The sequence below is a fragment of the Nicotiana tabacum genome, chromosome 2 (assembly GCF_000715075.1).
Source record: "Nicotiana tabacum cultivar K326 chromosome 2, ASM71507v2, whole genome shotgun sequence".
NCBI classification, from domain to species: Eukaryota; Viridiplantae; Streptophyta; class Magnoliopsida; order Solanales; family Solanaceae; genus Nicotiana; species Nicotiana tabacum.
In genome coordinates, this window is record NC_134081.1 from 98360823 (window position 1) to 98375900 (window position 15078).

At 42.5% G+C, this 15078-nt stretch overlaps 1 pseudogene; it reads left to right on the forward strand.

Moving 5' to 3' along the window:
- The first annotated feature begins 434 nt into the window (after nt 1-434).
- On the forward strand, nt 435-15054 carry LOC107817273 (cytochrome P450 CYP72A219-like; annotated as a pseudogene).
- The last annotated feature ends 24 nt before the right edge of the window (nt 15055-15078 follow it).

Below are 15078 nucleotides of genomic sequence, written 5' to 3' on the forward strand. Positions count from 1 at the left end.
ACCTGTTGTAGTGGATTACCTTACTCATTTTCGAGATTACAAATCTCACATTTTATGCAGAGCCAGAGCAAGAATTTTAAATTTATGTGTTCTGAATTTTAGAACGGCAATTTAATAAATTTTAGAACTTCAAGTAGTAATGATTGAATTTTAAATTTAATATTGTACATATTTAATAAATTTCTTAACACAAAATATAATGTTTGAGCAAAAGTTACGAGTTCGGCTGAACCCGTAACTCTGATAGTGCTTTACACTGACTATATATATAACTTAATTATACTATATTTTATCTACTATTAACATAGGGGTGGAGGTCTAAAAACCCCTTGGTAAACCACCCTTAGGTGCAGCATATGTCTATATACTAGTTATACTAGTCCAAAGATTCGTCATAAATCATACTGTGATATTTGCAAACCAAATAACCAAAGATGGAAACAATAACCAGCACAATTGCAGTGTTCTCTGCAGCATTTCTTGGGATTTGGGTATGGAAATTCTTGAACTGGGTTTGGTTCAATCCAAGGAAGGTAGAGAAATACCTCAGGCAACAAGGTCTCAGTGGAAACTCGTATAGGTTATTCTTTGGAGACCTGAAAGAAGGTTACATGTTGTCTAAAGAAGCCATGTCCAAAACAATGAATTTCTCCCACGATATTGCACCACGAGTCTCACCTCTCATCCATAATACCTTCACAAAATATGGTACTGTTTCACTTATTATGAACAACTATATATAGTTACATTTAGATGATTCAGCGTACATAAGTTAAATCCTGAACCAAATTCGGCGAAAAAGCTTTGTGAACATTTTGGAAAAACCCAATCTATCATCCTTCCGCTTAAAGTATTAAATATTCGTCTAGCTAGCCTGCATATATTTTGAGGTTTTTTTGGTATAACCAAATTAATAATTGCAGGTAAAATTGCCTTTACATGGGTTGGGCCAAGATCAGCTGTGTTCATCAATGATGCTGAAATCGTTAAGGAGATTTTCTCAAAGCCTTACAATTTTCTGAAGCAGGAGAATTATCATATAGTTAAGCTTCTAATAAAAGGATTAGCAGCAGCTAACAAAGACAAATGGTCGAGACACCGTAAAATCATCAACCCTGCTTTCCACCTTGAAAAGCTTAAGGTTTGTTAATTTAGATGAATAATATTCTCAATTGGATATACTTATATTTATTTATTATTATCACTGATAAAGTTTTTTTTATATTTCATAGATTCAGGTACCAATATTTTACTCAAGTTGTTGTGATATGGTGAGCAAATGGGAGAAGATTGTCTTAGAAAAAGGGTCATATGAGTTGGATTTGTGGCCCAATCTTGAAACTTTGACTTCTGATGCACTTACACGAGCTGCATTTGGTTCAAACTATGAAGAAGGTAAAAAGGTATTTGATCTCCAAAATGGAACTCACTGAGCTAGTTATGAAACCATTTCCTCTTCCAGGAGCAAGGTAATTAAAATTACCACCACCATCCTGTTTCCTCAATTCACACATTAACTTATTAAAATACAATGATAGTATAAAAATATTTTATGCATGTTGGTGCATGTATATAAGTAAAACGCAGCCTGGTGCACGAAGTATCCTGCGTTCGGAAAAGGGTCGCACCTTAAGGGGTGTGATGTAGGCAGTCTACCTGTTGCAAGCATCAGTGCTGATTCCAGTCGAATCCGTGACCTATAGATCACATACAGATAACTTTAGTGTTGCTCCAAGGCTCTCCTTCTGTTGGTGTACATAAGTAAAATCCAAATAGAGAAATATCTTTATATGTCCATTGACAAGCTTATTTTTCACTTGTAGTTATTTGCCAACTAAAACAAATAGAAGGGTAAAGGAGATAGCTAGGGAAGTGAGATCTTCACTTAAGGTATTATTAGTCAAAGGTTGAAGGTAATGGAAGCAAAAGAAGTTGGGAATAATGATGACTTACTGGGAGTATTACTAAAATCCAATTTAAGGGAAATTAAAGAAGGTCATGAAAACAAGAATCTGGGAATGAGTATGGACGAAGTAATTGAAGAATGTGAATTTTTCTATTTTGCTGGGCACGAGTCAACGTCACTTCTGATTATGTGGGCATTAGTTCTATTATCTAAGCATTTGGACTGGCAAAAACGTGCTAGAGAAGAGATTTTACAAGTTCTTGGAGGCCAAAAACCAGATTTTGATGATTTATCTCGATTAAAAGTCATCCTCTCATTCTCTGGAATTAAACTCATAAAATTTAGATATGTCAAATTTAGCTCATGAATATATAGTTCATCCAACTCGTCCAAATTTGAGTGGGTTGAAATAGATAGATATTCATTTGCAGGTCATTTTTGACATAATCCAGGTCAATCTATCTAAAAACTTGGGTCAGTTTGAGTTGATATGAAGCTCAAATAAACCCACACATCCTAAACCGGCTCATATGAATATTTATCAGAACATGGGGAAATAAGCTTTTTTCAGTTTGATTTGTTTGATATAGCCATGATAAATGAAAGAAAAAGCTTAGTTTTATTCGTTCCGTATGGTGATTAAACAATTAAATTAAAAAAAAAAACAAATTGTTTACCCAAAAAATGGATAGAGTTGAATTTATACGCAGTTCCGAGGATATGTGGTGTAACTTGATACAAAATGCAAGGATAAATAAAATATAAATGTAGATTGGAGAGAATGCAATTTAGATAAGGTTATCAAGAACAATGAACCTTAGGATTCGATAAATAGAATCAATCTAAGAAACTGAAAGAGCGATTCTTTACTGTAGAAGAATATAATACTTTTATTACAATGTAAGTCTCAGAAAAGTTGTCCTATAGAAATGATAACCAAGCCCTTTTATAGTGGAGGGATTCGGCTCCAAGCATAATAAAATAAATATTCAGTGGGAGATCCATGATAAGTCAGTTTTTCCATAATTTCTGTCAAGATTCTCTCTAGTGGGATTGCAACGGCTTTTGTCTGCGGGCTCGATCTTGCTTAGAATCCTCGATTTTGGTTTAAGCTTGATTTCGGCTCGAACTTGTGATCTTGGTTCGAGCCTGATCCTGGTTCGAGCCCTCGAATTGATTCCAGGTCAATGTTGGTTGGTCTCTGGATTATCAACACGATAGGTCTACCCTACATCATGGTTCGATTCTTATTCGAGTTTGATTATGATATCGATCTCGACACGGACCGGCCTCCCCGGGTTCGAGGTTAGTTCGTCCCCCCTTCGGGATCTTATTTCGATACATCACCCTTCGAACTCGATCGGACATGCCAAGGCTGAAATCTATTTCGTCCGTATACAGATAGTCCTCTCGTTTCTCAGAATGAATATGGCGAGAAACGATATGATTTTCAACAGCTCGATCGGATTATATCTTATCGTTTCCATCGGGTTCGACCATGACGCATGTGGTAGCTGTCCCGTCGGTTTAGTCTTTTAAGGCATTTAATGCATGCCAGGCGGTGGTCGGTCACTGCTGATACTGAACCGCCATCGTTTGAACCTATAAATAACCCTTACTTTTATCTTTTACTATTTTTACATCTTCTATCTTCCAAAATTTCCCAAGTTCTTCTTCGTACTCTCCAACTTACCAGTAAAGCTGTGATTTCTTTCCGCAAAAACCCCTCTTCAATTCTACCAAATCTCTGTCACTTTCTTCTATTCCTTACTTTTGAATTCAAAAATGGCGAAAACATCGCAAACCATTCCTCAGAAAGAGAAGGCTTCATCTTCACAGTGTGTCGCCGATGAGACACCGGCAGAACCACGGCCTGAGGAGTGTGTTCCCGGGGCGTGCGTCCTTACTTCAGATTTTAAGGTTGATAAAGGTTCATCGGTCCCTGACCGGTATGAGCCGGTATCGAGGTACATGTGTTCGCTAACCAAGAAGCACCTCGATCTGTTAAAGAAGGATTGCAATTGGGGTGAAAAAGAAGTAATAATACCTACCCCTGATGAAGATATCACTTCTTACGTGAAAGGGTTTTTGAATGTATATACTTACCCTTTCACTTTGGGTCCCCTCGATTCCGTCATTATTGACTTCTGTCGACAATATCAGGTAACCCTAGGCCAGGTCCATCCTTCTTTGTGGCGGATCGTTATCCTGATCCGATATTTTGTGAGCAAAATCGAGGGGATGTCGTTCACCCTCGATCATCTTATCCGGCTGTACCGTCCCTGACTTTTTCGAGGAGGGTTAATAAAACTCCAGCGTCGGGCTACCAAGGCTCTTTTCTCGAGTATTGATGAGGACAGGGACCGGGGTTGGATGGGCAGGTTCGTTCGAGTAAGAACTTCGGACCTGATTCTGACTGAAAAGATGCCCTTTCCCGAGGAGTGGAATATGAAACGTAAGTGTGATCTTGCTGTTGCTTCTATTTTGTTCTTCCATTTATTCTCTTATCGACACTCCTTCTTTTGTGATGTAGCGGTTCCCTGGATGTCCGGAGCGGTTCCCGATCTCAAAATTTGGGTACGAGCTCTTGTTTCGACCTCCACATAAGCCGAGCGCTCATGGCGTGATTTGTCAAAGGGTCGGTGGGAGGCCAAAAATCACGGTAAGCTCATTTCTCGGACTTTGATGATTCGAAGGATGCGTTTCTCAAAATATTTTTTATAAGGTTTCCCATATGCAGGTTTGGGTAAAGACGCGGTCTTGAGGCCCCTATCCAATGAGGAGGATGTTTCGTCCTCTATCCCAAAGCCGGTGAAGGAAAATAAAAGGAAGAGAGTCTCGGTTCCCGAATATCCAAAATCGAAGAAGAGGACGGCTCGTAAGCCGAATAAAAATGTCATTCCTTTGACCGTGGAATCCATTCTGCGTCTAAGGGATGAAGATGAAGAAGAAAAAGAAGAAGAAGAGAACAATGAGTCCGCGCTGGCGGTCCAAACGAAGAGAGCTATCGATGCCTCATCGCCGGCTGGATCGATGATGCTCTATGAGGCTCCGCCTCGAACTGAAGATATACCGGAGAAAGATTCAGGTCGAGTCCCCGAACTATCGGATGTCGAAGATGCCTCTCGTCGGAGTCAACCGGCAGGGGATACGATCGAAGATCCCCTTGAACCCCTCCGAGCCAAGGGGAATGCTCCAAGCGAGTCATTTGGGGCAGCAGCGATCGAGGATTCGCCTACCTTTCCCGCTTTTTCTGCAGGGGTGATTTGGGAAGCTCAAGCTCTGGGAGCCCTCGATCTAGACAGGCCTCACGATGAAGAAGATCCATTTCGTGACCTGTTTACCCGTATTGAGGACGTTGCTGGTGCCGGTGATGAATCGGTTCTTTTTCACGGTATGCGGCAGGCTTTGAATCAGGTGAGCCTTTAAAATTATTTTGTCGGTACTATCTTTATGTTCATTTTTCGTTAACTTCGCTTCTTGTTTCTTTGTAGGAAGCGGCAGTCCATCGAGAACAATGTTCTCGTTCCCAGAATGAGCTGCATCGATACGCGGCCGACCTACACCGCGCTACTGACGAGAGGAACTCCCTTAGACTTTCCTTAGGGCAGAGAGATGAGGAAATAAAAGACCTCCAAGCTGAGCTGGCCAAGGCTTATCGAGATCAGAATGATTTGTCTGAGCAGGTAATGATGCTTTTGAAGGCCTATGGGCTTGATACTGGAACTATAGCTAATATTTTGATTTCACAGTTGCAGCAAAAAATCGAGATGATCGGGAAGCTTTGTAAGGAGGTCGACGTGATAAGGATGGAGTCCTTGCGGTGGAAAGAAGGTATGGACCGCTTTGCTGCAGAAAATGAGACTGCTCGAGCCCAGTTATCATCGTCCAAAACCCAACTTCAGAAAATGAAGGAAAAAGGCCTGGTTCAAGCAAGAAGAATTGAGGAACTTGAGGCTCGGTTGGCCTCTGTACTCGCCAAGGCCGAATCCGATGCTGAAAAGGCAAAGGTCGATGCAGATGCGCTCGTGGCCGTCTATCGGGCCGATGCTGAAGCTCCCCAAGTCCAGGCAAGAGAGGCAGCCGAGTCCGTCGATAGTCGAGTGCATTGGGTCTCCGAACTTGCTAAGTGCCGATCCAGAAGGGAAACTCTCGAGGAGATTCATGCTCGTGGCTTCGATCTCGCTGAAGAGATAAAAAAGGGCAAAAGAACTCGAAGCTGATGCTGAAGCTCTGGTTTCTGATAGTGATAACGATGATGATGGGAGCAAGAGCGGATCCGAAAATGGGGGGGAACCTGATAAAGAAGAGACCGCTCCCGGTCGAGAAATTTAGTTCTTAGTTTTTATGTTGTAGTCACCCATGCAGATAAATTTGTGTATAGACATATCTCCCCTTTTGCCGACTCGCTTCTGTTTTTGTTTCCCGTCTTGCGAGGACTTTATTCGCCTTATGAATGTTTCCACAATGTTTTAAACAACTTAATCAAATTTGGACCTCGTAGCCTCTGTAACCGAGCGAGCATTTACTCAAACTTAGGGCAATGTAGCCCTTTAGGCTTATTAGTTGTCAATGATTCGATCTTGAAGAAATATAGCCCATGGGCGTAATGGTAGAGCGAGTGTTTGCTCGAACTCAAAAATGTAGCTCGTAGGCTTAGTTGAGTGAATGATTCGAACTCGAATTAATGTAGCCCATAGGCTTAGTCGAGTGAATGATTCGAACTCAAATTAATGTAGCATGTAGGCTTAGTCGAATGAATGATTCGAACTCGAATCAATGTAGCCCATAGGCTTAGTCGAGTGAATGGTTCGAACTCGAAGTAATGTAGCCCGTAGGCGTAATGGTCGAGTGAGTGTTTGCTCGAACTCGAAATAAAAATAGCCCGTAGGCTTGGTCGAGTGAATGATTCGAACTCGAAGTAATGTAGCCCGTAGGCTTAATGGTCGAGTGAGTGTTTGCTCGAACTCGAAATAAAAATAGCCCGTAGGCTTGGTCGAGTGAATGATTCGAACTCGAAGTAATGTAGCCCGTAGGCTTAATGGTTGAGTGAGTGTTTGCTCGAACTCGAAATAAAAATAGCCCGTAGGCTTGGTCAAGTGAATGATTCGAACTCGAAGTAATGTAGCCCATAGGCTTAATGGACGAGTGAGTGTTTGCTCGAACTCGAAATAAAAATAGCCCGTAGGCTTGGTCGAGTGAATGATTCGAACTCGAAGTAATGTAGCCCGTAGGCTTAATGGTCGAATGTATCTTAATTCTGATTGCACAATAAATCTCAAAATAGAGGAATTTTCATTGGATATAAGATACCGATAATGAAGAGAACTTTCTTCGCACGTTATTACACGCCTGGGTTCGGGCCAATCTGTATGAGCATGGTTCGCTTCGACTATTTGGCTCTTACAGTTTTTCCTATTGGGACCCTATTGCTGTGAAATAACTTTCTTGCGGGACGTCGGATATTGTCGTAAATGCTGCACGATCAATAGTTGCCTCATTAAAAACCTTGCCGAAAAACCCATTTGGGATAAAACCGGTCTAAGGGAAAAAGAGTGCAACGCGTGCTTTCTAGCGAGAGATCCGTCCCTTGTTCGGACTTCTACAGGGGTCAGTTTTGAGATATAAATGAATATGGAAAGGTTGTACCTTAGCAGTAGTACCGTTTTAGATGTGATACATTCCAGCTGCTTGATAGATGTTTGCCGTTTATAACAACAATCCTGTACGACCCCTTTCCGATGTTCTCGAGTACCTGATATGGTCCTTCCCAATTTGTTCCTAGCTTTCCTTCATTCGGATTTCGGGTATTGATGGTAATTTTTCTCAACACTAAGTCCCCAGGTTTGAAATGGCAGAGCTTGGTTCTTCGATTATAATATCTTTCGATTCGCTGCTTTTGGGCGGCCATTCGGACGAGAGCAGCTTCTCGTCTTTCGTCCGATAGTTCGAGGCTTGTATTCATAGCCTCGTTATTTTATTCTTCCATCGCGAATCGAAATTTGGCACTGGGTTCACCAACTTCGACTGGTATCAATGCTTTGGACCCATATACTAAGGAGAACGGGGTCGCCCCCATACTGGATTTTGACGTTGTCCGATATGCCCAAAGGACTTCGGGCAGGATTTCTCTCCATCTCCCTTTAGCGTCGTTCAACCTCTTCTTTAAGTTTTGAATGACAAATTTATTTGTTGATTCGGCCTGCCCATTCCCACTGGGGTGGTATGGCGTCGACAGTATCCTTCTTATCTTGTGGTCTTCGAGGAATCTTGTTACTTTGCCGCCAACGAATTGTTTTCCATTGTCACATACTATTTCAGCGGGTATTTCGAATCGGCATATGATATGATCCCAAATAAAGTATATAACTTCTTTCTCTCTTATTTTCTCGAACGCTTGCGCTTCAACCCATTTAGAAAAATAGTCAGTCATAAACAAAATAAATTTGTCTTTACCTGTGGTCGATGGTAGAGGGACGACGATATCCATTCCCCATTTCATGAATGGCCACGGGGATAGGACTGAGTGGAGTTGCTCTCCGGGCTGGTGGATCATCGGTGCGAACCTTTGACATTTGTCACATTTACGAACAAATTCCTTCGCATCTTTGCCCATATCGATCCAATAATACCCTGCTCTGATTATTTTTTGGACTAATGTATCGGCTCCAGAGTGATTCCCGCAAGTACCCGCATGCACTTCCCGTAGGACGTAATCGACATCCCCCGGACCCAAGCATACCGCCAACGGTCCATCGAACGTTCTTCGGTACAGCGTTCCGTCCGAAGCCAACGTGAATGGAGCATCTTTGGTCCGTAGGGTTCTGGAATCTTTAGGGTACGATGTGAGTTTTCCGCTTTTCATGTATTCAATATACTTGTTTCTCCAATCCCAAGTTAAGCTTGTAGAATTTATTTCGGCGTGACCTTCTTCGATTACCGATCTCGAAAGTTGAATAACATTCCCCGAGCCCGTATCATCTACCTCGACTGACGACCCCAAATTCGCAAGCGCATCGGCCTCATTATTCTGTTCCCGTGGTACATGACGTAAAGTCCATTGTTTGAAATGGCGCAAAGTGATAAGCAGTTTATCTAAATACCTTTGCATTCTACCTTCTCGAACTTCGAAGGTTTTGTTTACTTGACTCACCACCAGCAAGGAGTCGCAATTGGCTTCAATGACTTCTGCTCCCAAGTTTCTAGCTAGCTCGAGACCTGCAATCATGGCTTCATACTCGGCCTCGTTGTTAGTCAACCTGATAGTTTTAATAGATTGCCTAATAGTGCTACCCGTGAGTGGTTTCAAAACTATGCCCAGCCCGGACCCTTTTACGTTCGAAGCCCCGTCCGTAAAATGGATCCATACCCCTGATGATGTACCTGATTTCAACAGTTCTTTTTCGAATCCGGGTACGAGGGTTGGTGTGAAATCGGCCACGAAGTCTGCTAAAATTTGAGACTTGATGGTTGTGAGGGGTTGATATTCGATATCGTACCTACTGAGTTCGCGGCCCATTTGGCCAGCCGGCCTGATAACTCGGGTGTGTGAAAAATATTACGAAGTGGGTAAGTGGACAATACACATATGGGATGACATTGAAAGTACGGCCTTAACTTTCTTGAGGCGCTTATCAGTGCAAGTGCCAATTTTTCTAGGAGCGGATATCTAGTTTCTGCCTCTCCTAAGGTTCGACTCGTATAATAAACGGGGAATTGCGTACCTTGCTCTTCTCGAACTAGGACACCGCTTACGGCGACTTTCGATACTGCCAAGTACAAACAAAGTTTCTCGTCTGTTTTTGGAGTGTGAAGCAGTGGTGGGCTTGATAGATATCGCTTTAGTTCTTCTAATGCTTGTTGGCACTCCGGGGTCCAAGAAAAATCGTTCTTCTTTTTTAATAGAGAGAAAAATTTATGACTTCGATCAGATGATCTTGAGATGAACTGGCTTAAGGCGCAATCGGACCCGTTAGCCTTTGTACGGCCTTCACGCTATCCACAACGATGATGTCTTCGATGGCCTTGATTTTATCGGGGTTAATCTCTATTCCCCGATGTGACATCATGAAGCCGAGGAACTTGCCCGAACCGACCCCGAAAGCACATTTCTCGGGGTTGAGCTTCATGTTGTATTTCCTTAAAATCTAGAACGTTTCCTGCAAATGAGTTAAATGGTCCTCTGCGCGTAGGGACTTAACTAACATGTCATCAATATAAACTTCCATTGATTTTCCTATTTGTTCTTCGAACATTTTATTTACTAGGCGTTGGTAAGTAGCCCCTGCGTTTTTTAGCCCGAAGGGCATCACATTATAACAATACGTTCCATATTTGGTGACAAATAAAGTCTTTTCCTGGTCCTCCGGGTTCATCTAGATTTGATTATACCCGGAATAGGCATCGAGAAAAGTGAGGATCTCGTGGCCGGCCATGGCATCGATCATGCGATCGATATTGGGCAGCGGAAAGGAATCTTTGGGGCATGCTTTGTTCAAATCCTTATAGTCCACGCACATTCTAAGTTTGTTCCCTTTTTTTAGGGACTACAACTACGTTGGCTAACCATTCGGGATATTTCACCTCCCGAATGGACCCTACTTTGAGAAGTTTGGTTACATCGTCCTTTATGAATGCGTGCTTTCTATCGGACTGGGGTCTTCTCTTTTGCTTCACCGGTCTGAACCTGGGGTCCAAACTTAGCTGATGTGTCGTTATGTCCGGCGGGATCCTTGTTATATCTAAATGGGACCAGGCAAAACAATCGATGTTATCGATAAGAAATTGAACGAGTTTCTTCCTGAGTTCAGGGCTCAACCCCATTCCCAAGTATACCTTTCGCTGGGGCCAGTGCTCGATTAATATGACTTGCTCTAGCTTCTCGATCGTCTATTTTGTGGCGTCGGAGTCATCGAGAATCACAAAAGATCGAGGGACCCTTTGATCACTATCCTCTTCGATTTTCTGGTTGTCTGGCTGGGTTGAAGCCGATGTCTATGATTGCTATTTGGTGTCCCGTTCTCCTTCCGGGCCCGATCCTTTTATCGGCGAAAGTGAGGACACTGGCTTAGCTTAGTCGACGGCGAGCATTTCTTTCGTGGATGGTTGTTCTCCGTACACCATTTTGACACCTCCCGACGTCGGTAATTTGAGGGCCTAGTATAGGGTCGAAGGCACAGCTCTCATGTTGTGGATCCATGGCCTTCCGAAAAGGGCGTTATATCTCATATCGCCTTTGATCACGTGAAACTTTATTTCCTGGATGGTTCCGGCCATGTTTATTGGTAGGACTATCTCACCTCTGGTGGTTTCGCATGCCATATTGAACCCGTTTAGGACAAGAGTTGCGGGTACGATCTGATCCTGTAGGCCGAGCTGCTCCACTACCTTCAATCGGATGATGTTGGCCGAGCTACCAGGATCGATTAGCACATGCTTAATTTTAGTTTTATTCACGGGTACGGATATTACCAGTGCGTCGTTGTGAGGTTGGATGATCCCCTCTGCATCTTCATCATCAAAGGACAGAGTCCCCATGGGTGCGTAATCTTGAGTCCGAGATCGCTTTTCCCTCACCATCGATGTTTTAGTGCATTTAAGCATTGGTCCCTGAGGGGTATCGATGCCGCCGATGATCATGTGGATGACGTGCTGCGGTTCTTCTTGCTCGTTTTGCTTGCTGAAATCCCTACTTCTAAAATGGCTCTTTGCCCTATCACTCAGAAAATCCCGAAGGTGCCCTTTGTTAAATAAGCGAGCTATTTCCTCTCTTAGTTGCTTGCAATCTTACGTTTTGTACCATGATATTCACACGTTTGATTGGGATTTCTTCGGGCAGGATCGGTCTGCATTGGTCGAGGCCATTTAGTGTCTTTGATGCGTCCGATGGCCGACATGAGAGCGGATGCACCAATGCTGAAGTAATATTCTGATAATCGAGGTGCTTCTATAGGATCGGCATATTTATCGAAGTCGCTCTTACTCATAAGCCCCTGAGAATTTTGTCCTCGATCAATCCTTCGATTGTTCCGAACTGTGTTGCGTGCTGAACCGTTGTTCACCCGATCTGCGACGTACGGTCTATATCGGTCTCTGTTCGACCTTTGTTCTCTGTCGATCTACTTTTGATTAATAACTGTCATGTTCTGATGAACGGGTCCGTACGGGGCTCCCGACTGATCATCCTCGACCCTAATTTTCGATTAATATCGGTTGTGCACATCTGCCCAAGTTACCGCTGGATACTCGATCAAATTTTGTTTCAGCCGATGTGATGCTGTCGAACTTAGCTCGTTCAACCCTTGGGTGAAGGCTTGTACGGCCCAGTCGTCTGTGACCGGGGGTAATTCCATGCGTTCCATTTGAAATCGGGATACGAATTCCCTCAGCATTTCATCCTGCCTTTGCTTTACTTTGAAGAGGTATGATTTCCTCGTTGCAACCTTTATGGAACCAACATATGCCTTTACGAATGAATCTGCTAACATGGCAAAAGAATTGATGGAATTCGGTGATAAATTGTGGTACAAGATCATACCTCCTTTCGAGAGGGTCTCCCCGAACTTTTTCAACTGGACGGATTTGATCTCATCGTCTTCCAAATCGTTGCCTTTTATGGCACATGTGTAATAGGTGACATGTTCGTTAGGATCGGTCGTACCGTTATATTTGAGAATTTCGGGCATACGAAATTTTTTGGGGATTGGCTTCGGTGCCGCACTCGACGGAAAAGGCTTTTGTATGAATTTTTTTGAATCAAGCCCCTTTATCATTGGTGGAGCCCCCGGGATTTGGTCGATCCTGGCATTGTACGTTTTCACCCTCTTGTCGTTGGCTTTGACTCATTTTGTGAGTTTCTCGAGCAATTTAGTAATTCCGGGAGTAGTCCCCAATTCTTGCTCGTTAGATTTCACTATGGCAGGCTCTGTTCTGGGGGTGACTTCTCGAAGTGGATTGGAAACCGGCCTGCTTTGTGCGCTAGTTTGGCTATGTAGCTGAGCTATCGCTGCTTGTTTGGCTTGCAGCATCTTGAAGATCATACGTAAGCTGGCCCCGATTTCCCCTGGGTTTTGGGTGTCTCGGGCTACGGATCGAGTACCGCCCTGAATGCTTCTTTCCGGTTCGGAATGCTGGTTCGCCTCCAAAGCTATTTGTGAATTGATATCCAATAGTATTTCGGCTCGAATTTCAGGTACTTCGATTCGAGCCTCGGGTGCCAAGTTGTAGGTTTCATCTTGAAGGTCGGCTTCGTAATCGATCGGTGAAGCCATTCAATCGGTGGTTATTCGTAGCTGACCCGAAATTCTAGATGTTTTCGGAAATAAGTGCAAAGCACAATGGCATATTTTTTTTTCCAGATTTATATCAAATGACCACTGTTATCCTCGGCCCCACGGTGGGCGCCAAATTGTTTACCCGAAAAATGGATAGAGTTGAATTTATATGCAGTTCCGAGGATATGTGGCATAACTTGATACAAAATGCAAGGATAAATAAAATATAAATTTTGATTGGAGAGAATGCAATCTAGATAAGGTTATCAAGAACAATGAACCTTAGGATTCGACAAATAGAATCAATCTAAGAAACTGAAAGAGCGATTCTTTACTGTAGAAGAATATAGTACTTTTATTACAATGTAAGTCTCAGAAAACTTATCCTACAGAAATGATAACCAAGCCCTTTTATAGTGGAGGGATTCGGCTCCAAGCATAATAAAATAAACATTCAGTGAGAGACCCATGATAAGTCAGCTTTTCCATAATTTCTGCCAAGATTCTCTCTAGTGGGATTGCAACGGTTTTTGTCTGCGTGTTCGATCTTGCTTAGAATCCTCGATTTTGGTTTGAGCTTGATTTCGGCTCGAACTTGTGATCTTGGTTCGAGCCCAATCCTGGTTCGAGCCCTCGAATTGATTCCAGGTCAATGTTGGTTGGTCTCTGGATTATCAGCACGATAGGTCTACCCTGCATCATGGTTCGATTCTTATTCGAGTTTGATTATGATATCGATCTCGACACGGACCGGCCTCCCCGGGTTCGAGATTAGTTCGTCCCCCCTTCGGGATCTTACTTCGATACATCACCCTTCGAACTCGATCGGACATGCCAAGGCTGAAATCTATTTCGACCGTATACACAAATGAAAAACGGTTTTAAGTCAGGCAAGTTGGGTTATGACCTACTAGTTAGTAGTCCAGATTGATCAGTCCATATTCATCCAAGAAAATATTGAACGGATTATGAAACTCATCATGTTCATTGATTCGATCCATTTTAACTAGCCAAAATGTAGTCAACTTGCTCATCTGACACTCCTAAAACAACGTTCTTCTTTCATTTGCTTCACTGTCCCAAAAATAGTACTACTACTCTTTCTGATAAACTCTTTTCACAGGTCAATATGGTTCTACTTGAGACTCTAAGGCTATATCGACCAGGAGTTATGTTTTCACGTGTGCTTGACGAAACAACCAAATTGGGAAATATAACTTTACCTACTGGAGTTCAAATCTGCATACCTACACTTTTCATGCATCGAGACAAAGAAATATGGGGCAATGATGCTAATGAATTCAACCCAGAAAGAGTTAGTGAAGGTGTTGCAAGTGCAACAAATGGAAAATTTGGTTATTTCCCATTTGGCTATGGTCCTCGAGTATGCATTGGACAAAACTTTGCTATGTTGGAAGCTAAAGTCGCACTTGCAACATTTTTGCAAAATTTCGCCTTTGAACTTTCCCCATCTTATGCACATGCTCCTTTTCTTGTGGTGACACTCCAAGGTCAGTATGGAGCACAAGTAATATTACGTAACTTGTAAATTCTGAGCGATTTCAACTTACTTGGGATTGGGATTGTGGCGTAGAAATAGTTGTTTTAAAATCTGAGTGAGTAGTTACTTCTTATAATGTATGTGGTCACACAAATAGCCTTCACAGTGGATTTGGTGCCTCAATATTGAAGTGATTGTGTAATGATTTCTTCTCGTTCTTTTCTCCAATTATACTAAGTTACTTATGTCCATGAACCAAATATTTGGGAAGAAAGGTGCAATATCAAATTCTTGTTTCCTTAACTCTTGTACATTATACTTATAATACAAGTAATAATCTAATGTTTCACATTAATACAGAAGTACTTAGCAAGTTGTTGGTGTCCATCAGAAATTTT